The sequence below is a fragment of the Anastrepha obliqua genome, chromosome 6 (assembly GCF_027943255.1).
Source record: "Anastrepha obliqua isolate idAnaObli1 chromosome 6, idAnaObli1_1.0, whole genome shotgun sequence".
Taxonomy (NCBI): Eukaryota; Metazoa; Arthropoda; class Insecta; order Diptera; family Tephritidae; genus Anastrepha; species Anastrepha obliqua.
In genome coordinates, this window is record NC_072897.1 from 58,286,824 (window position 1) to 58,308,338 (window position 21,515).

The 21,515-nt window shown below is 40.6% G+C and overlaps 1 pseudogene; it reads left to right on the plus strand.

Moving 5' to 3' along the window:
* LOC129250579 (uncharacterized) overlaps window positions 1–20,284 on the plus strand; it is a 66,336-nt pseudogene extending 46,052 nt beyond the window's left edge.
* Window positions 20,285–21,515: the final 1,231 nt, after the last annotated feature.

Sequence of the window (21,515 nt, forward strand, 5' to 3'; positions counted from 1 at the left end):
ACTGACGCCAAGACAGTTCGCTTCTGTCGAGAGTTGAAGTGTTGTTCCATTATTGGTCGGAAATTTGAGATTTATGTTCCTTCTCCTAGTAAACGGTACAAGTGTTGTTTTGGATGAGTTGATGGAGAGCCCTTTTTCCGTGCACCATTTGTTTATTATTGTAAGGGCTTGCTGCATGCGATCCGAAATGGTTTCCTCATGCCCGCCTAATACATAAACTACTCATCAGCGTAACCCTGAGTGTGAAATCCTAGGTTATTCAGTTTGTGGAGAAGTTCATCTATGACTAGAGTCTACAAAAGAGGAGAAAGTACGCCACCTTGAGGGCAACCTCTTGTGGCTTTATTAGATTTGATTGTTCCTCCTAGTTCGGTGCTGATCGTCCTAGATTTCAGCATGAATATTATCCATCTAGTGATGGGTTCAGGTACCTTCTTTAGATATAGGGCATTATAGATTGCCTCATAGGAGGTGTTATCAAAAGCTCCTGATATGTCAATAAATGCACATAGAGCTATCTGTTTGGACTCAATAGCCTTTTCAATAACCGTTACCAGGCTGTGTATTGCAGTCTCAGTGGATTTTCCCTGTTGACAGGCAAATTGAAGTCGATGCAGTGGGTAGTTAGCTAGATTGTTTTCCCTAATATACTGATCTATCTTTTCCATTGTTTTAAGGAAAAATGAGCTGAGACTAATTGGTCTGTATGATTTGGGCAATTGTTCGGGTTTTTTTTCCTACCTTTGGAATATATACGACCTTAACCTCAGCCCATTTTGTAGGCAAATATCCTAGCAGTAAGCTTGCTTTGTATAGTCTGGTCAAATTAGGGATAATATGGTGTGCACCCTGCTGTAAAAGACATCGGAATATCCCATCAGGACCAGGAGATTTGTATGGGCTGAATGTTGATATTGCCCATTGTACCCGCTTTTCATGGAATGGCTTGTTTGCTAGTTTTAAGTTCTCAGCACTCGCAGATGTAGTAGTTTCTGCCGGTACAGAGATCTCGTCTAGGACAAGTGATCCAGGGAAGTGAGTGTCCAGCAGAAGTTGACTGGTTTCCTCTGGATTCCTTGTGTAGCTTCCATCTGGCTTTTTCGGGGTCCTAATGCCGTTTGAGTGATCTTTTAATAGGGCTTTTTTGATACGAATAGCATCCGAAGACTACAAATCTGTTCACAGTGATAGTTCGTTAGGGCTGTTGAGTAGGAGGACCAGTCCCCCATTGCTTTAGCTCTATTCCATAAGGTTCTTGTTTCTTTACGCAGGTTGGAAAGTATACTATTCCACCAAGGAACATTTCTTTGTGGCTTTTTCACTTTTACTGGACATTTTTCGTGAAACGCAGATATTATGTTTGAATGTAGTTCGTTCGATTCGAACTCAACCTCAGATATAAGCTGAATGTGACGCCTAGAGCAGTTAACACTTTGTTCCATACAAAAGTGAAAGTAGTCCCAATTAGTTGTTCTGGGGTTTCTGTAAATTGTCATTTGTGGTTTGGTTGCACCTATATCGAATCTAATATGTCTGTGATCCGACATAGATGTTTCCTCTGACACATGCCAATTTGAGACTTCGGACAAAACATTATGGCTAGAGAGAGTGATGCCAAGGTCTTCTCATCTGATTGCATTAATGAATGTAGGTTCGTTGCCTCGATTTAGGATAGATATATTATACCTAAGTAGAAATTCAAGAAGGTACTCACCTCTTGGATTTATGTTTGTGCTCCCCACGCTCTGTGGTGCGCATTTGCATCACAGCAGAGGATCCACCGGAGACGTTTTTGCTGACAGTATTCCACCAGGGCTATAACCTCCCCTGTTGGAGCAGTAACCTCATCTCCTGGAAGGTAAGCGGGGGCAAGTACTACCTCATGCTCACCTTTGCTCGTTGGCACTTTTACCCAAATCGCCACCAGGTCTTCTGTAATAAACTGTGATATTGGGATAAAGGTTAGTTGATTATTTATTATCAACGCCGCTCTGGGACGGTCTTTGTTAGCAGTATATATCAACTTACCGTTTACGCTCTGGAGTCCCAGAACGACTCCTTTACGTATCCATGGTTCTTGAATGAAAGCTACATCCAAGAGTTCTTGGTTAAATCTCCTCGTAAGCACGTCCGAGGCTGCTTTTGCGTGATGGAGATTTATTTGAAGGCATCCGAGTTGCCTTCTGATGTTGTGAGGTTTTCGCTTTGACCAGGTCATCTAGTGATCCTTCGTTTGGCAATGGCTGCCTTTTTCTTGCCTCAGTTGCTTTTCAGCAGGACTGCTTCCTCAGCGGACATCTGATCCCCTCTTCGATCCTTGTTGTGGCTGTGCGCTGCTTTATCAGCCTGCGGCGGGGGTCGCATGCGAATTCCCTCGGCCACGTTATGGCGCCATGTGCCGGATGTTGTTGGCTTTTCTGCCTCGTGTCTGGAGCAGCTGGCCTTATCGTCCTGGGCTATTGAAGCCGTTGGAGTCAAAGTTCCCGCTTCCTCAGAGCTTTGTTTCGCCGAGGGTTCAGAGTCCTTTTCGATAACCTTCGGCGGATCAATCGGGCCTTTAGATTTTGGCTGAAGTTGGGTTTTACCGAACCCGTAGTTCAGCCAATTGTTTGATGTTTTTATGACCTCTGCGGAGATTGGGTCGATAGCAATAGTAATTTCTATCACAGTACCCTTGCGCACTCTTTTGAGCACCCGCCAGTCATTCGTGTTGAGACCCTCGTTTTGGTCGTCAAGGAGGCTAATAATATCCTCAGTTGAGGTGCTGTCCAATTCTGGAAAGTGACCAACGAAGATTTGTGGGCGCGGTTTATCTGCCTCCTGCACAATCTTCAGCTGTGCATCTTTCCACGGCTTCAGCTTAGGAATTGTTTCCTTTAGCCAATTAGCCGTGTCATCGCAGCCGCATGATATAACTATATATCCTGGGCGAAAGGTGCAGCTATTAAATTTGGGCTTTGCAGCACCAGTCTGCTTTTTCCTTATAGCCTCCAGGATAGCATGTTGTATGGCCGTTAGTCTTTCCGTCAACCATATTCTAGTTGGATGGTCAGGAGGTATTATTCCCAACTTCGTGCTATACGCCGCGTCTTTGTAAGACATTTTTGTTGAGTCTACCTTGACTTCTGGATTAGGCACTGCTGCCTTTGGTCCTTCCGCTTCGGTAGTCTCGTCTGCCTTATTTTGGGCATGAAATAAGTCGAATTCCTTACTAGTGTGGTGAAAAATCTTATGAAATCCCTTTTAAGTGTGGTAAACGCAGAAAAAATCTGAATTCCTCTACCAACGTGGTAAGTAATTATAGAAATCCTCCACTAGCGTGGTAAATATCAGCAATCCCCCACTAAGTTGAACTTGAAAATCTCTTAGTATGAATCTACAAATTAGTACTCGAAAAAAGCTCATTTAACATTTGCTCCTTCTCATTCCATTAACATTCTCTGCCGACGGGGTGTGGTGAAACTTTTGACAAAGCTGATTACAGCGAATTCTTTCTTTAGTATATTTGGCTTTTGTAGGAAATCTAACTGACGAATAGCAGACGAAATTTTGCAAGGAATTTTTTGTGCATTTTCATGTTCCCTTGATAAACGTAATTTTATTCAATTTATATTTTCAAACAAACTTAAATGTACAAAAAAAATTACATATATTTGAATTATACGCGCTAACATTTAAAATCAAAGTAACTTTAATGTTTGCTGATTTAATTAAAAAAATACATTATAAAACGACCTCACAATTTGGTGAGTGCGTTTTTGGTAAATTTAAAACTATACAAATTATATACATACATATATTATCTTAGTTATGTTTGTGGAAAAGTTCAATTGGATCTTCAATTCTTATAGTATTACCAGAGAATGTTAATGGAATGGGAAGGAGCAAATGTTAAATGAGCTTTTTTCGAGTACTAATTTGTAGATTCATACTAAAGGATTTTCAAATTCGACTTACCACACTAGTGGGGGACTACTGATGTTTACCACGCTAGTGGAGGATTTCTATATTTACTTACCACGCTAGTAGAGGAATTCAGATTTTTTCTTATAAGATTTCATAAGATTTTCCACCACACTAGTAAGGGATTCGACTTATTTCATGCCCACAGCGAAGCGAATGAATTTGCGATTGGGAAAGATGCGCAAGCAGTCAATTCATGGCGCAGTTACCAAAGTCGGCGGTAATTTTTGTCTGATGTTTGAGACGCGTATTTAGTCCAGGTTCAAGTACTGAATAGTCATGCGTTTTTCCTTGCACTATTTCTTTTTTACAATTCAGTCTGGTAAAATTGTTGAGTTTAATTTAATTATAATTGCTTTAAAATACTGTTTTAGGTTTTTTTGAATTTGATATTTAGAACATTTCTTTTCTGTATAAAATAGTTCATACTGGATATGAAGTGATTTTATATAAATCAAAAAGGAAATATGTAGATATAAACATGCATATATTTAATCTCTTTAATCTGAATGCAAACAACAGTTGCCGAGAGTGGACGTTTCGAACTTCTGCTCTAAATAAATTATCTATTTAAACAATTTTAAAGTGTCAAATTAAACCAAAAGTTACCGTGACTAGGTACCAGCGATTGGATACCCGTCTTGAACATCAGCAAAATCACTTGAAACAAATTGATAAGTAAACAAATAGATAAGTAAGCAAAACAAAGAAAAAAAACAAAAAAAACTGAAACAATTGCGGCAGAGAGAGGAGAGCGGCCTTCAGCTGTACTTGTTTATCAAAATTAAATACTGTGCGGCGCGCCACCTATGCACTGACATAGAAATCTTAATACTACCTGCATTATCGACGCCAAATCGAATAAAAAAAAAGAAAAAAAAAAATGAATTTGCAAAGAACCCCTCCACTGGGCGGTGAAAATTCGTTCAAAAATCGAGCCACTATTAATACACCATCTATAGGAGGAAATCTATTAAAAAAACAAGAAAATGTAGAGAAAGAAGATATTAAAAACTTATCGAAACAACTACAAAATATGCAACAAATTTGTGCTGAATTAAAAAATAAGCTGCAACAGCTAAAAATAGAAAACGCTAAACTAAAAGCTCAAACTGCAGTCACTAGTAAAACCAACAGTGCACAGCAAAATAAAACACCACCTCAATACGAAACCGATAAAGAAGAGCTAGATCGAGAGACGGACTGGATCTTAAAAAAGCGTCCATCTAAAAAACGAAAAGCTGTCAATTCACCTGAACAAATAGGCTCAAATTCAAACTTGAATACAGTAATTGCCAACAATAAAACACCAAAAGATGATAAAAAAGCCCCACGTCCGCCACCAATTATGGTAACAGCTGAATGTGAGTACCAAAAACTGTTCAACATTGTAAAAACCGGGTCTAGCAATACGTTCTCTATTAAACTTCTGAACAATAAGATCTATAAAATAAATACATTTGATCCAGATGATTATAGAAAGACTACAAAGTCGCTATCAGCACAAAACATCTCTTGGTACACTTATGAAAACAAGCAAATAAGACCAATAAAAGTTATAGCAAAAAATCTTCATCATTCGTGCGATCCTACTGATATCATACAAGATCTTAAAAAACAAGGCCTAAAAATCACTAATGCAGTTAAAAAGCTAAAATGGAAAACAAAGGAGCCACTAGATATGTTTCTACTCACATTCGAATCAATTGAAGATATTAAAAAGATATTTGAAATAAAAACAATCTTACATGCGGTTGTCAAAATTGAAGCGATTAAACAAACAACATTAATTCCTCAATGTAAGTCATGTCAGTCCTACGGACACACTCAAAATTATTGCGGCAAGCAGCCACGCTGTGTCAAATGTGCGCAGAAGCACAAAACAATCGAATGCACAAAATCAAAGGAGCAGCTGCTAAAATGCTGCAACTGTGGAGAAGCACACCCTGCTAGCTACAGAGGCTGCATAGTAGCCAAAGAACTGCAAAAAATTCGCGACAAAAAAGTCGGACAGCGGAAAAATAACACTGAGGCTGAAAGCCAAACTAAAGGAAGAGAGAAAAATAAAGATGAAGCTAGTACAAAATCAATATCGCATAAACCAATACCAATTCCAGCACCAAGGAATCTACCAACGTATTCACAAGTGGCAAAAACTAACGAAAATGTCACTACACATGAAGAAAATATACTTTCAAAAATATTGCAAAAACTAACAGAACAGCAAGAATTTAACAAATCACTGGAGCAAAGGTTGCAAAATCTTGAATTTAAAATTTATCAGTCAATTATGTCAATGCCTAATTTTTTAAAAATAATGTTATGGAACGCGAACGGTCTCCCAAAGCACCAGCAAGAATTGTCCATCTTATTGAGCGTCATAAAACAAAATTCATTATGGGCGGTGATTTTAATGCTAAACATATCCATTGGGGATCTAGGCTAACAACCACTAAAGGAAGGGAGCTCTTCAAAGCGCTTCAACAAACAAACTGTAACACCGCATCTTCATGGATGCCAACGTATTGGCCATCTGATCCACAAAAAAATCCGGACCTTATCGATTTCTTCATCACCAGAAAAGTCTCCAGTGCTTATCTTAATATTGAAAATGGGCTAGACATGAATTCAGATCACTCGCCAATCTATCTAACTCTCAGCGAAACGGTAGTGTTACGTGATCCAGTTCTCAAATTAACTAGTCAATTTACCGACTGGGATTATTTAAGCAAAATGTTAGAAGAATCTGAAGACAATACGTTTCCAATGGAATCAACAACAAAGATAGATGACGAAGTTTTAAAACTGACGAGAGAAATACAACACTCTGCTTGGTCGAGCACACCTCCTTTAATGAAAATTTCCGCTGGCCACAAATACACAAAAGATATAAAAGAAATGGTGCTAAAGTAGCGAAAAACGCGGCGTAGGTGGCATCAAACAAGATCACCTGTTGATAAAGCAGCTTTGAACAAAGCAGCGAAAGATCTCAGCCATAAAATTAAAGAATACAAAAATCAATCATTTACAAACTACGCACAGCAATTAAATAATAAAAGAGACACAAACTACTCACTATGGAAATGCACCAAAAAGCTTAAACAGCCAGCTAACCATAATCCACCAATCAAAGTAGGCAATAATGGATGGGCGAAAACCGACATAGAAAAAGCAAACATATTTTCAGATTATCTAGCAAAAATCTTTACACCCAATAGCGACACATCACCAATACTAAATAATGATGGCATAGCCAATGATAATTATGGCGATATAGTACCCATAACTGAAGATGAGATGTGCGCCGAGAAACAAAAGTTGAAGTCGAAGAAATCTCCAGGGTTTGATTTAATAACTACCGAAGTCCTCAAACAAGTTCCACGAAACATCATTACTAAGCTAACAACATAATGAATGCTTGCTTTAAGCGGCAATACTTTCCAATCAATTGGAAAATAGCTGATGTCATCATGATTCGAAAACCAGGAAAGCCTCCAAACGATGTAGCATCATATCGACCAATTTCACTGTTGCTCATCTTGTCAAAACTGTTGGAACAATTTTTGATAAAGCGCCTGAGCAATATCATAGAAAATAAACAAATAATACCAACACACCAATTTGGATTTCGCGCGCGCCACTCAACTATTGACCAAATTCACAGATTAACTCGTATCATCGAGAACACATTTGAAGAAAAAAATGTCTGTTCGGCTGTATTTCTCGATGTCTCTAAAGCTTTCGATAAAGTATGTCATGCTGGCCTGCTGTGGAAAATAAAGAATGTACTGCCAACAAAATGTTTTAATATCTCAAAAACCTACCTGTCTGAGCGCTATTTTCGCGTCAGGTACGAAGATGAGTTCTCTGAACTGAAAGAGTTAAAAGCTGGTGTGCCGCAAGGAAGTGTGCTTGGACCTCTTCTCTATCTACTTTTCACTCACGACCTGCCAAACAGCAGAAATTGCTTTATAGCAACATTTGCTGATGATACTGCAATATTAACCGTCGGAAAGACAGAAATAGAGTCTACTACACAACTGCAGCTTGATATCAATAAAATATACAATTGGACAGATAAATGGCACATTAAACTGAACGAAACAAAGTCTGTACACATCAACTTTACAAACAAAAATACCAACTACTTGCCATTAAAGTACCATACTCTAATACAGCAAAGTATCTAGGTATGACGCTCGACACGAAACTTAGGTGGAGTGCGCACGTGGAAAAGAAAAGAGAAGAACTGGACCTAAACTTCCAAAATATGCATTGGCTAATGGGTAAGCAATCAGCGTTATCCGCACCCAACAAGATACTGCTTTACAAACATATTCTCAAACCTATCTGGACCTATGGGATTCAGCTATGGGGTTGCACCAGCTATAGTAACACAGCGCATATACAACGATTTCAGACTAAGGCACTCAAGCATGCAGTTTGTGCTCCATGGTATATTAGGACGCAAGATCTAGAACGTGACCTCAATATTGATTCGGTTACGGCAACCATAAAGAAATTTGCAAAGTCGCACGCAGAGCGACTAAGCAAGCATGTGAACAATGAAGCCTTGAATCTGAACTACTTACATACACATATTGATGAGAAAATGTTCTAATATTCATGGATGCATCCAGAAAGCCAAACGCGCATACACGCATATGTATATAAATATATATAAATATATACAAGCCTTCAAAGAACGCAAAATGTATGCATATAAAAAACAACAACTGCGACCGTCTTCTTGTCCGTCAGTGAAAAGATGGGATATGTATACCCTATGAGCAAAAAGAACCGGGAAGGTGATGTTGAGTGTTTTCTTCGATTGCCAAGGCATAGTCCACCATGAGTACCTTCCATCGGGCCACGCAGTCAATAAAGAATATTATTTATCCGTTTTGAAGCCTTTGAGAGATGCTGTATGTTGCAAACGGCCGGAAATGTGAGCAAACAATTCTTGGATTTTGCGTGATGATAACGCGCCATCGCACCGATCAAAGAGATCAAAGAGAATACGACGAAGGAGCTGAAGGCCTTGTCGGCCTACCGGGGTTGTTTGGAGGACTAGGTTAAACGTTGGCACATGTGTGTTGTTTCAGACGGGTCATATTTTGAAGGACATAATATAAATTTGCCTTAAATTTAACTCTGTTTTGTTTAATTTAAACATTCCCGGTACTTTTTGATCATAGGGTACATATATGCGGCTTTGCGGACAGAAATGTGTGATTCGCTGGAATTGTTCAAGGAATCTAAGTCGCATTAACTCGCGACTGTCGAAGAGTTAGAAGATATATTTACATACATATAATATAAGGGAGCCGCGGCCATTCGACATGACACAAATTCAAGATTTATCAAATATTGGCAAATAATTCCACGCGAAATATTCCAATATTAACTATTTTCGAATGGTCGCGAAAATTGGCATATGGTCGGCTCGTTTATGAATGAAATTGAAATATGAGCTCGAACTTATGAATGAACTTTTTGTTTTTGTTCTAAATTGTTCAGCGCCGTCGCTGATAGAATCATGGCCGCTGCGACTGCGTCTACGAATGTATTTTGTTTTTGTAGTCGCTAGGCTTAGATTTTAGCTTTGGGCGACATGCGCATGTGAGGTATGTGTTTTTGTTGTGTTCTAGAACATTTTAGAATGTGTGGTGGCAAAGCGGCCATCGCGTTGCGCTTGCTGTTGCTTTTGCGTCTATCAAAGTATTGTGTTTTTGTAAGTACAATATTATGAATATCGACTGGTGAGAGACAAAAGTACACGGAAGCAAGAAGTGAACGCTGTGCTCGCGCATATATGCACGAATGTATAATATGAACGTGCACGGATGTAGTAACATATGTATGTTTGAATACAATTATTTTGTAGGAAGTTTAGAAAGCAAGTAGGTATACATATATGTATGTATATATGCTAGGACATAAAGTGGGTATGTATATATACAAACATAGAGCAGAATTGTTTTTGCACTTGTTAGGAAGAAACTCGTTCACTAGTGCGTATGTGTATTTCACATTCTTGTAAGAATGTGATGTTCTGTGACATGTGTGCATACATAAGTCAAGGTTATTTGGGCATACATGCATATGTACATATGTATGAAAGGAAGATGATGTTCTTGCGCTTGTGCATAATTGTGTTTCATATACAAATGTTCATACATTACATTAAATTCGAAAACGGCAGAGGCCACCGCGAAAGGATGCCATTGAAGTAAAAAGTGTTGGCAGCATATCATATGCGGAAATCTTGAAGCGAGTTAAGTCAGAGCCAAACCTAAAGGAGCTGAATAATGACATTCAAGTTGTCAAAAAAACTGCCAAAGGGGAGTTACTTTTGGTGCTGGCAAAACCATCTGACCCAAACACCCTGAAAATCCATAAAGCTGTTAAGGCGGTAGAAGTCAGGGCTCTAACGGAGCTGCGGCAAGTGGAAATCCGAGACTTTGATGAAATCACCACAAAAGAAGAAGTACATGAGGTGATAACAAAACAGTTCAAGGAACTTGACGTACCTGCCTCAGCGATTCTGGGCCTACGAAAAGCATATGGAGGCACACAAACAGCGACACTAAGAGTAACGTCGGAGACCGCTACCAAGCTGCTTGAAGCAAACAAAATTCGAACAGGCCTTGTAATTTGTCGCATACGAGAGAAAATAGAACCAAAAAGATGCTTCAAATGTATGGAATATGGGCATGTGGCAGAAAGTTGCAAAATCCCAGCTGACTACACTAGCGTCTGCTTTAAATGCGACAACAAAGATCATCAGGCCAAAAATTGCACACAAGCAGCAAACTGCATAATATGCAAGAAGAAAAATGTAAGTGACACAGGACATGCGATGACCAGCAGTAAGTGCCCAGAATACCAGAGAGCTCTGAAAGAAATTCGACAGAAATGAAGATCTTACAACTAAACCTTAACCACTGCGAAAGCGCGCAAGACCTACTCACGCAGTCTATACGGAAACACAAAATAGACGTTGCTGTACTCAGTGAACCCTATTAACACCTAGAAGGCAATGGCTGGGCCTCTGATATTACTGGCAAGTCGTCAATCTGGAACTGTGAGACAAATAGCTCCCGACTTATGAGCGTGAAGGCAGCTCGCGGATTTTTACGAGCGCGTATTGGGGAAACATATGTCTATAGCTGCTACCTACCACCCAGCTTAACTCTGACTGAAGCTACCAGCATCCTAGAGAATCTCGCCCAAGATATTAAAGACCATAGACCTGTGGTCGTAGCTGGTGATTTTAACGCTTGGGCTGTGAACTGGGGATGCCCGCGAACAAGTCCAAGAGGTCAAGCCCTCTTGGAAACTTTCGCCATGTTAGACATAGTCCTTATGAACACAGGGAATCAGCAGACATTACAAAAGGCAGGAACGGGATCGATAATAGACCTTACCTTCATGAGTCCCAACCTTGCTCGCTCGACGAAATGGTTTGTTAGCCAGCATTATACCCGGAGTGACCATCTGGCGATAATCTGCGAAATAAAGGAACATGACGAATCAAAGGTGCCATATACATACGACGCGAGATACAGGGTCGACTCAATGGAGGCTAAAGTAATCGAAGTCATGCTGGCAGATGTAACACTCACTGGTGATGCAACTGAGAAGGCTACACAAACTATGAAGCACCTAACAAAAGCATGCGACGCAGCCATGTCTAAAACAAGGCCTAACAGGCATAATAGTGAACCCGTTTACTGGTGGACAGCGGAGATTGCGGAATTGCGTAGCGAGTGCAACAGAGCAAGGCGAGTTTATCAACGTTCTAGGGGCACGCACCAGCTTCAGTATAAGCAAAGAAGGAAGGCCCTGAAAAAGGCAATTAAAGGGAGTAAACGACAATGTTTCCTCCAACTATGTGACGAAGTCGATAGTAACCCTTGGGGACTCGGGTATAGGCTAGTCATGAAAAAACTTAAAGTTTTCAAGCCACTCCCAACAACGTGCCCGGCCACACTGCGTAATGTAGTTGAAACATTGTTCCCAGCACAAGATGCTCTCCGAGCCTATGATTTGGAAAAATCTTGTGAGGGGGACCAAAATATGCAGTTGACAGACAAAGATGAGCTCCTGATGATCACTAAACGGATCAAAAACAATAAAGCTCCTGGCCCAGACGGAGTCCCCAACGAGGCACTAAAAGTGGCAATTCGAAGCCATACCCACATTTTTGTAGATCTCTACAATACATGTCTAAAAGAAGGCACATTTCCAACTCAGTGAAAGTTACAGAAACTGGTGCTGATTCCAAAAGGATCTAAACCAGCGGAAGATCCTACAGGCTATCGCCCCCTTTGCATGCTCGACACCGCAGGTAAAATTCTAGAACGGTTGATCGCTAATCGTCTGGAAGCTGCCATTGATGACGCATTCGGTCTATCATCCTCGCAATTCGGATTCCGCAAGGCTCGCTCAACCACAGATGCTGTAGCTGCGGTTAAAAGCATTGCGCAGGAGGCAATCGAAGCAGCTCGGTGGTTATACGGTAGCAAGGAATACTGCCTAATGGCAACGCTAGACGTAAATAATGCCTTCAATACCGCGAACTGGAACCAGATTCTGATGGCGCTTGATTGCTTCCAGGTTCCAACGTATATACGAAAGATTATACTCAGTTATTTCACTGACAGAACCCTTCGCTATAATACCGATGCGGGTATTAGGGAATATAAAATAACTGGCGGAGTTCCACAAGGCTCAGTCCTAGGCCATTTGCTGTGGAATATTATGTATGGCGGAGTCTTACGTCTCAGTTTACCCCCAGCGTCCAAAATTATAGGGTTTGCTGACGATATCGCTGTTGTGGTCGTAACTAAAGTACTACAGCAAGCAGAAGCAACCTGCAACCAGGCTGTCGGCGTGGCAAAAGAATGGCTGCGCAAGAATGGTCTAACTCTTGCGGATCATAAGACGGAAGCAGTGCTCATTAGCAGCAGGAAGAAGGTGGAGTCGGCAAATATAATGGTGGGCGAAAATACCATAGGATCGAAACCGTTCATTAAATACCTGGGCGTATTAATCGACCATAGGCTGAACTTCAGAGATCACCTATCATACGCAAGCAGCAAAGCGGCAGAGGCAGTAACAGCACTGACGCGCATAATGATGAACACTAGAGGCCCTAGGCAAAACTGTAGGAGACTACTTAATACCGTGGTCTCATCGATTTTGCTGTATGCAGCTCCAGCATGGGCGGAAGCAACTAATTGCAGCTCATATGTGAGTTGTATGAAATCAGTGTATCGACTGATTGCCCTCAGAGTGTGCTGCGCGTTTCGAACGGTATCAGAAGAAGCCATTATGGCAAAAGAGTCCGCTGAAGTTTACCAAAACAAAGCTACTTCAGAACGACAGACAATACGCAAGGAAGCAAGAGAGCGTAGCTTGCGTTCATGGCAGGGAAGTTGGAGTTCGTCCCTGAACGGACGCTGGACGTACCGTCTGATTCCCTTAATAGCCAAATGGGTTAGCCGTAAGCATGGACAGTTAGACTATAATCTGACCCAAATACTGACGGGACATGGGTGTTTTAAATCCTATCTATATAGGTTTAAGCACGAAGACGACCCGTACTGTTCTCATTGTGCACCAGCTGTAGAAGACGCAGAACATGTTTTCTTTGTCTGTCCGCGATTTGTGTTCGAAAGGGAGTAATTAAGCACTAGGGTGGGGAAGCCAATTTCGGCTGATAACCTAGTCGATATTATGTTAGAGGCAGAAGAACATTGGTCCGCTGTATGTAATATGGCAAAAATAGTAATCTCCAAACTGCGTCACGCTGAACAACAGCGCAGAACTTCATGAAGAGGCAATAGGCCGTTCCCCTTCCCGTCAAGTGATACTTGACGGTTGACGTCGCTGAACAACACAGCGCAAATTTTCAATAATTGGCAATAGGCCGCTCCCCCTCCCGCGAAGTCATGCCTAACGGTTGTCCCGCGGTGGGAGGGAAACGGAACTGGGGTGGGTTTTTAGTGGGTGAGTCGAAAGGCAAGTCCCATACTTTTCGGCTTTCAATGCTTTGTGCCACCTCCATAAAAAAAAAAAAACATATGTATGTAAATGCTGTCGAATACATAAACTATAAATTGACTTACAATATAAAATAAGTGTTGATTTATCTTAAACCGTTTTTTTTTTCTGAATGCAAATACCTCCTATTGACATGTACATATATTACATATTATGTACTTATATTGTCATATACCATCATTTATGTACATATAAAGTATACGTTCATTTATGTATATATGTAATGAAAAACTTCATGAATTACACAAGTCAACAACGTTTTGTTCTAGGAAAGTGAAGGGTCATTTTCGAAGTAATTTTTTATGTAGAATCCGAATCCGGGGTTTAAATTGCTCTATCACGTCAGGATTTTGAGATATCCTAACCTAAAAGTGCAAAAACGCTGTTTTTGCCCATTTTTCAAGTTATGTAGCTACGCAGATTTTGCTCTTCATAAAAAAGTAAACATAGTATTTTAAATTATAAGTCTTCCTCTTTTAAATGCCGTTGAGTTTGCTTAAATGTCTTTATTTTTCACTGAGATATCGCATTTTGAAGTTTCCATGTTTGTGAATTTTTCGATATTCGAAAATCCATTGAGATAACATGAGACGTGATACGGTCGATTACATAGTCGCAAACATGGAGACTTCAAAATGCGATATCTCAGTGAAAAATTAAGATATTTGAGCAAACTCAACGGCATTTAAAAGAGGAAGACTTATAATTTAAAATACCATGTCTACTTTTTTATGAAGGGCAAAATCTTCGTAGCTACATCACCTCAAAAATGGGCAAAAACAGCGTTTTTTGCACTTTTAGGTTACGATATCTCAAAGTCTTGACGTGATATAGCAATTTAAACCCCGGATTCGGATTCTACGCAAAAAATTACGTCGGAAATGACACTACACTTTTATAGAACACTCCGAACCCATTTTTTTGCAGACCTGTGTTACTTTCAGAACTTTATTAAAATTAATTCGCGTCGCGCGCATGCACAAAACCTTGGTTCACAACGCAGGCGCAGAAATAAACGCACTGCGTACTGTAATCGTAAAAAAATTTGTAATAAATTTTATGTATCCGCTTATCATTTCAAAAGTAACAAAATGATAAAAAAATAAGCAGTCGAAGAAATAAACGCACTGCCTATTTTTCCTCGCCACATGTTAGATTCGATATCAATTCCCGGCGCAAACTTTTTTTTTTATTAATTTATTTTTAATTAGTTTTTTTTAATGTAATTGAAAAAAAAAATTGTGTAATAAATTTTTCGTATTCGCTTATTATTATTCAAATATACGAAAATAAATTGTAAAAATTTAACTGGTCTAATGTCGAGGTGAGAGATGTGTTGTGTGTTGAGGTGAACGATGTGTGGTGTTTTCAATTTTTGTGTGGGCAAAACTCAGTGTGGTGTTTATAAAGTCGATGTTCTAAAATCCCTTACTACAAATCTTTCAAATCTCAATTGTACTAAAAAAAGTTAACAGTAACATTTGCACCTTCTCATTCTTCTCAACATTCTCTGGTATTACATATGTACATATGCGCATACGCACTGCAGGAACCATGACCTATATCACGACGCATCGCCTTATTATATTTACAGTTGAATATGCATTTATTTGTTTCTTTGGCAAACGAAATTTGTTTCAATTTACATTTTATTCCAGGGAATAATATACATACATATGTATGTACGCATGCATTTTCTAGATAGTATAAAACTTTGAAATAAATAAAGAAATAAACGTATTTGCATATATGGGACAACTAAGTACAATTGCATCGTTATTAAATATAGTGTTGCACGCATATGTATGCACTGAAGCAACATGACCTACCTCACGAGCTTCACGTTATCATATTTCATGCAATAATTAGGGAGTAAATATCCTAATGATCAAATTCCTGCCTAACAAATGCTAAAACAATTTCTTTTGCATACGCATGTACATATTTGTATGTGCGTATGCACACTTCATGCTCTAGCCTATGTACGTATATATTTGTGTAATGAACTTCCAGCAAAACAATGCCTATTAACATACACATATACATGCACATACATCCAACCACAGTCACAGGGTACTTTATTCATCTAAAGCGTATGTCGTTCAAAGCTAAAATTCTATGCCTGGTCACTACAAAAAAAAAATGCGCAGCCGTAGCGGCCATCATTCTAGTTGCCATGGTGCTGAACAATCTAAAAATAGTCCCGGCAACGCCGAACAGTTTCAACTATTGTACAGTACAAGAAAAACTCATCATCAAAAAATTCATTGATAAATTCGAGCTCAAAGTTCTAAGAGCAAAGTACTTTCATTCATAAAACGAGCCGCCCATATGCCAATTTTCTCGCCCATTCGAAAATAGCCAATATTGGAATATTTCCCGTTGAATTATTTGCCAATATTTGGTAAATCTTGAATTTTTGTCATGTCGAATGGTCGCAGCTCGTATATATGTTTGCACCCATATATGAATGTAAATACATATGTACATATGTCTTCTAAATGCTCGACAACCGCAGCTTCTGTGCGACAGGTGCGCGTATGAGCATACAGTAGGTTGCAGAAAACAGCACAAATAGCTTAGAAAAAAGTTCTGTGACGGATATTTCAATACTAGGAGAAAATTTCGAAACAATTATTTTATATTCTCTGATTATTTTATATTCTCTAAAGGGTGATTTTTAAGAGCTATAAGAAAGTTTTTCAAACAAACACACGTAAAATTCAGAAAAATGCATGAACATTTTTATTTAATATAAATCGATATAATCCATATAATTTAATGTTTGAAGATTATTTCATGCAAATGTTGACCGCAACTGTGCTTCAAATGGGCCATCCGCTTAGCACAATTTTGGCATACTCTTCCCAATGCTTCGGCCGGTATCTCACATATCAATGCTCTAATGTTGTCTTCCAATGCGTTAATTGAAGCAGGCTTGTCTGAATAGACATGAGCTTTAACATAGCCCCACAAAAAATAATCTAAAGTCGTTATATCGCACGATCTGGGTGGCCAATTGACAGGTCCTGAACGTGAAATAAAATGATCACCGAACTCGCTTCTCAACAAGTCCATTGTTATGCGTGCTGTGTAGCATGTGGCACCGTCTTGCTGAAACCACATGTCATGGAAGTCAAGCTCTTGCATTTTGGGCAAAAAAAGTTGGATATCATTTCACAGTAACGTTCACTATTCACAGCTACGTTACGACTCGCAGCATCTTTGAACAAGTATGGTCCAATGATACCTCTAGCCCATAAACCGCTCCAAACTGTGACCTTTTCTGGATACATTGGTAGCTCTTGCAATTCTTCTGGCTGATCTTCACTCCAAAATCGACAATTCTGCTTATTTGATGCCATTGATCCATTCGATAAAAAAGTGGATCTTCGGCCAACTTTCCAAGAGGCCATTCACCAAAACTCTGCGTTTCGGTAGGTCGTTCGGCTTCAATTCTTGCACCAGCTGTATTTTGAAAGGCTTCACACCTAAATCCTTTCGCAAAATTTTCAACTGTGTTGAGTAACTGAGGCCCAATTGTTGCGAACTGCGACGAATCGATAATTGATGGTCATCATTAACATTGGCCGATACAGCCGCGATATTTTCTTCAGTTCGCACTCTACGTAAGCGTGTTGGTGGTTTGATGTCCAATAATGTAAATTTGGTTCAAAGTTTAATCACAATAGCTCGAATAGTCGCTTCAGTGGGTCGATTAAACTGACTATAAAATGGAGGAAGCGTGCAATAAACTTTCTTAACAGAACACGCATTTTTATAATAAAATTCAATGATTTGCAAACGTTGTTCGTTTGTAAGACGATTCATGGTTAAATTATAGACCAAACTGAAGATGTTTGACAGTGAAACAAAACACGAAACGTGCGTCAGCTGTTTAAACCAACTGTTCAAAAGGATAATAGCTAAAAAATCAAATCTATTTTGTACGCAACCAAATGCAAGCTAATGTAATCTACATGTTGGTCTCCTTGCCGCGGATATGAGGCTTATATGGCCTGACCCCCATATCCCAACACGAACTCAGAGGGAAGCTCCATATGGGGATGGGCTAGTCATCCTTTACGGCGTATTTGGTGGCCATCCAATCACCATGCGAAGATCACCGTACCGACGAAGATCCCTCTGTTATTCCCAAATACCTGTCATCCCAATATTCTTTCTCCTTGCCCTCCCCCTAATCCAGGGTGTTATGCGACTCCGTGCCTATTGGATGGTTTGCAGCCAGGGAGTTCACCAGCCCGGCTGTATTTAAACGGCGCCTTCCTAATACCGGGCCGCCTTAGGAGGTAACTGTGCCTTGCCACGGCATGGGGCGCCGTCTGAATTCCCCTTTACTTAAATAGACCACAGCGCTCGCCTCGTCGAGCAGGTTGTCGTACGAAAAAGATGAATACAAATAAAAATATTAACTTAAGCGACAAAACTTCCACTGTAACGGAAGCAGGTTACAGTGGTCGCAATGATACTGCCAAACACACTCATAACGCTCTTCATTGTGGAGGTGCCGTTGTCCACGAAGACTCGGACTACGAAAGCGTCGGGAGCACAAATACGGCTGAGGAAGAAGCACTTCTGCGTTCTCCGGCTGGATCCAATGGTGCTGCTTCGGATAGCAAGAACAGGCGAAGGATTAAGCCCGATAAGGAGAAGCTGAAGGCCAAAGCCTGGTATAAGGCAAAGCCTGTGACCGATTTGGTGGCAAGTCCAACCTGACGAAGCAAGAGGAGGAACGGTTGGCTTGGGCCAGGGAGGAGATAGAAAATGGCCGGGCCTTCTACGCAGCAAAACCAAAGTTCGCAGCCTCCAATCCGAAATATGCGAACAAAATCGAAGAAAAACTAGCCATCAAGAGGCAGCGTTCTGCGGATAGCGAGATGGCTTAACCGAAAAACGGATACGAGGAAAGACCTGCGACAAGCCGGAGAGAATGTCGCAGGAACGGTGGAAAGTAATGGAAATGAAGCTGCTGGAAACCCTGTTTACGAAAATGGACGCAGAGCCGAACGCACCCATGCCAGCATTTGACGGAGCAGGGTGGTTCAGCGGCGTCAAAATTATAAAATGCAAGGATGACCCCAGGCTCACATGGCTAAAAGAAGCATTAAAAACGCTTCAAGGCCTATGGTAGGGGGCACCTTTTGAAATTCTAGATCGCCGCTGCATTCCCTCAATACCGAAGGCAAAGGTTTTCATTCCTCGAGTGGTAAAACCGGAAAATGCACTGCGGCTGCTACAAAGACGAAACACAGACGTGCCGACAGACGACTGGAAAGTGCTGAGCGTGGCAAAACCAGCAACTGCTGATGGAGGCCAAGACTACATCATTCAGATCAATTAACCGGCAGAGGACCTACTTTACTCGGTATAGAAGAGATCTTGGAATCCTCCCTCAATATACAGGAAGTGGAGAAGGGTGAGCTGGAGGAAGTATCCAACATCGAGAAGGTATTGAGGCCAGATGCTGAAGGTCCTTCAGATAAACGTCCACAAGAGTAAGAACGTCTCAGCCGAGCTCCTGCTCAACATAGAAGTAGTCGGCTACGATATGGCTCTAGTCCAGGAACCATGGATAGCATCGGGCAACATAGTCTCCGGTCCAAAGTCACATAACTACAACACCTACATCCCGATTTGAAAGAATAAGGTAAGAACAGCGATAATATAATAGTTAAAAAAAGTATATGTTCTTATATTGATCATAATCTCTCTTCAGACGATCTGACAGTGGTGGCGCTGGAGGGCTGCAAGAATGAAACGTTACTCTTTGGGTCTTGCTACAAGCCACATGATGAAGAAACAGATAGAACTTCGAAAGCTGGTAGAAACAGCTGCCGGAAAGAAGAACGCTCCGGTGGTAGGAACTGACGCTAACGCACATCACACGGTCTGGGGTAGTACAGACATAAACGACCGAGGTGAGCCACTATTTAACTATATTCTTCAGAGTAGCCTAGAAATAGCTAATAAAGGGGAAGAACCAACATATGCTGGACCAACCTCGAAGAATGTACTTGATTTAACACTTTACACAAGCAAGCATGGTATGCTACAGGTATGGGAAGTGTTGAGTAGGCCCTCATTCTCTGATCACAGATACATAAGCTTTCAGATTATATTCCACTCAAAAAATAAACTTATATCCTTCAGAAACAATAAGAATACGAACTGGGACTTTTATAGGGATATACTATCAGAAACACCAATGATACCCCGGAAATTCAGGTAACACGTCGCACTTGAGAAAGGGGTGGAATTGTTTGCAACTACTCTCCTCAAAGCCTTCAAAAGATCCTGCCCCCCAACATTTAATAGACGCACGGTGAAGCCTCCTTGGTGGAACAAGGAATTGGGAACACAAAGGCGAAGGGTACATGAATTCTATAGGTTAGCCAAAGTTGCTGACAATGAGGTCTGTTGGAAGGAATACAAGGATCTACTAAAAGTATCAAGCCAAGAGAGAATCTTGGAAAAACTTCTGTAGCTGTTATCCAAGAATTCGTCTATGCCAAGAACAATACGAAAAATTAACGGGGAGTGGGCTGACAGCTGTGAGGACTATTTAGAAGATCTAGTCAGCACACATTTTCCAGGGTGTGCGGACACTGTAGATCTCGAACCTAGATATTGTGAGATATTGTGCTCGACATCCCGACGGACGTAATTACGACCAACAAGATAGAATGGGCTATACAAAGTTTCGACCCATATAAATCGACATGACTGGATTGAATCTTCCCAGCCATGCTCCAAAAGGTAAGCCATCTTGTGGTACCATGGTTAAGAACGATATTCAGGGGATGCTTGAGGTCCAGCTACTTTCCTGTATTGTGGAGAGAGGCGAGAGTTGTGTTTATTCCAAAAGCGGAAAAAAGCCACCCTCTCTACTCAAAGGAATACAGGCCCATTAGTCTGACCTCATTTCTCCTGAAAACGTTAGAGAAGATTCTAAACACATACATTAGAGATACAATTGCGCCGGACGAATTATCCAAGGCGCAGCATGCTCACACTACAGGCAGGTCTACTTAAACTGCTCTTCACTCACTTGTACTAAATATAGAAAAGGCGTTAGAATATAGAGAGTATGCTCTAGAAGTATTTCTAGATATATCAGGGGCCTTTCACAACGTGGCAAAAGACGCTATTTTAAATAGCATAGAGTTACTTAATGTGCAACCCGCGGTTTATCTATGGATAAGGCAGCTATTAGCTAGCAGAAAGATAAGAGCGGAGTGGAACGATGCGAGCGTCACCAAATATGCATGCAGAGGTACTCCGCAAGGTGGGGTGCTATCGCTGCTATTATGGTTACTTGTACCAAATGAAATGCTCAAGAAACTTGACGGAGGGGCACCAAAACTATTGGCATATGCCGATGACATAGATATAGTAGTAGCGGATCAGTAATGTGATGAACAACACTCTCAAAACGGTACACCGTCCCATCGCGCAGGGCT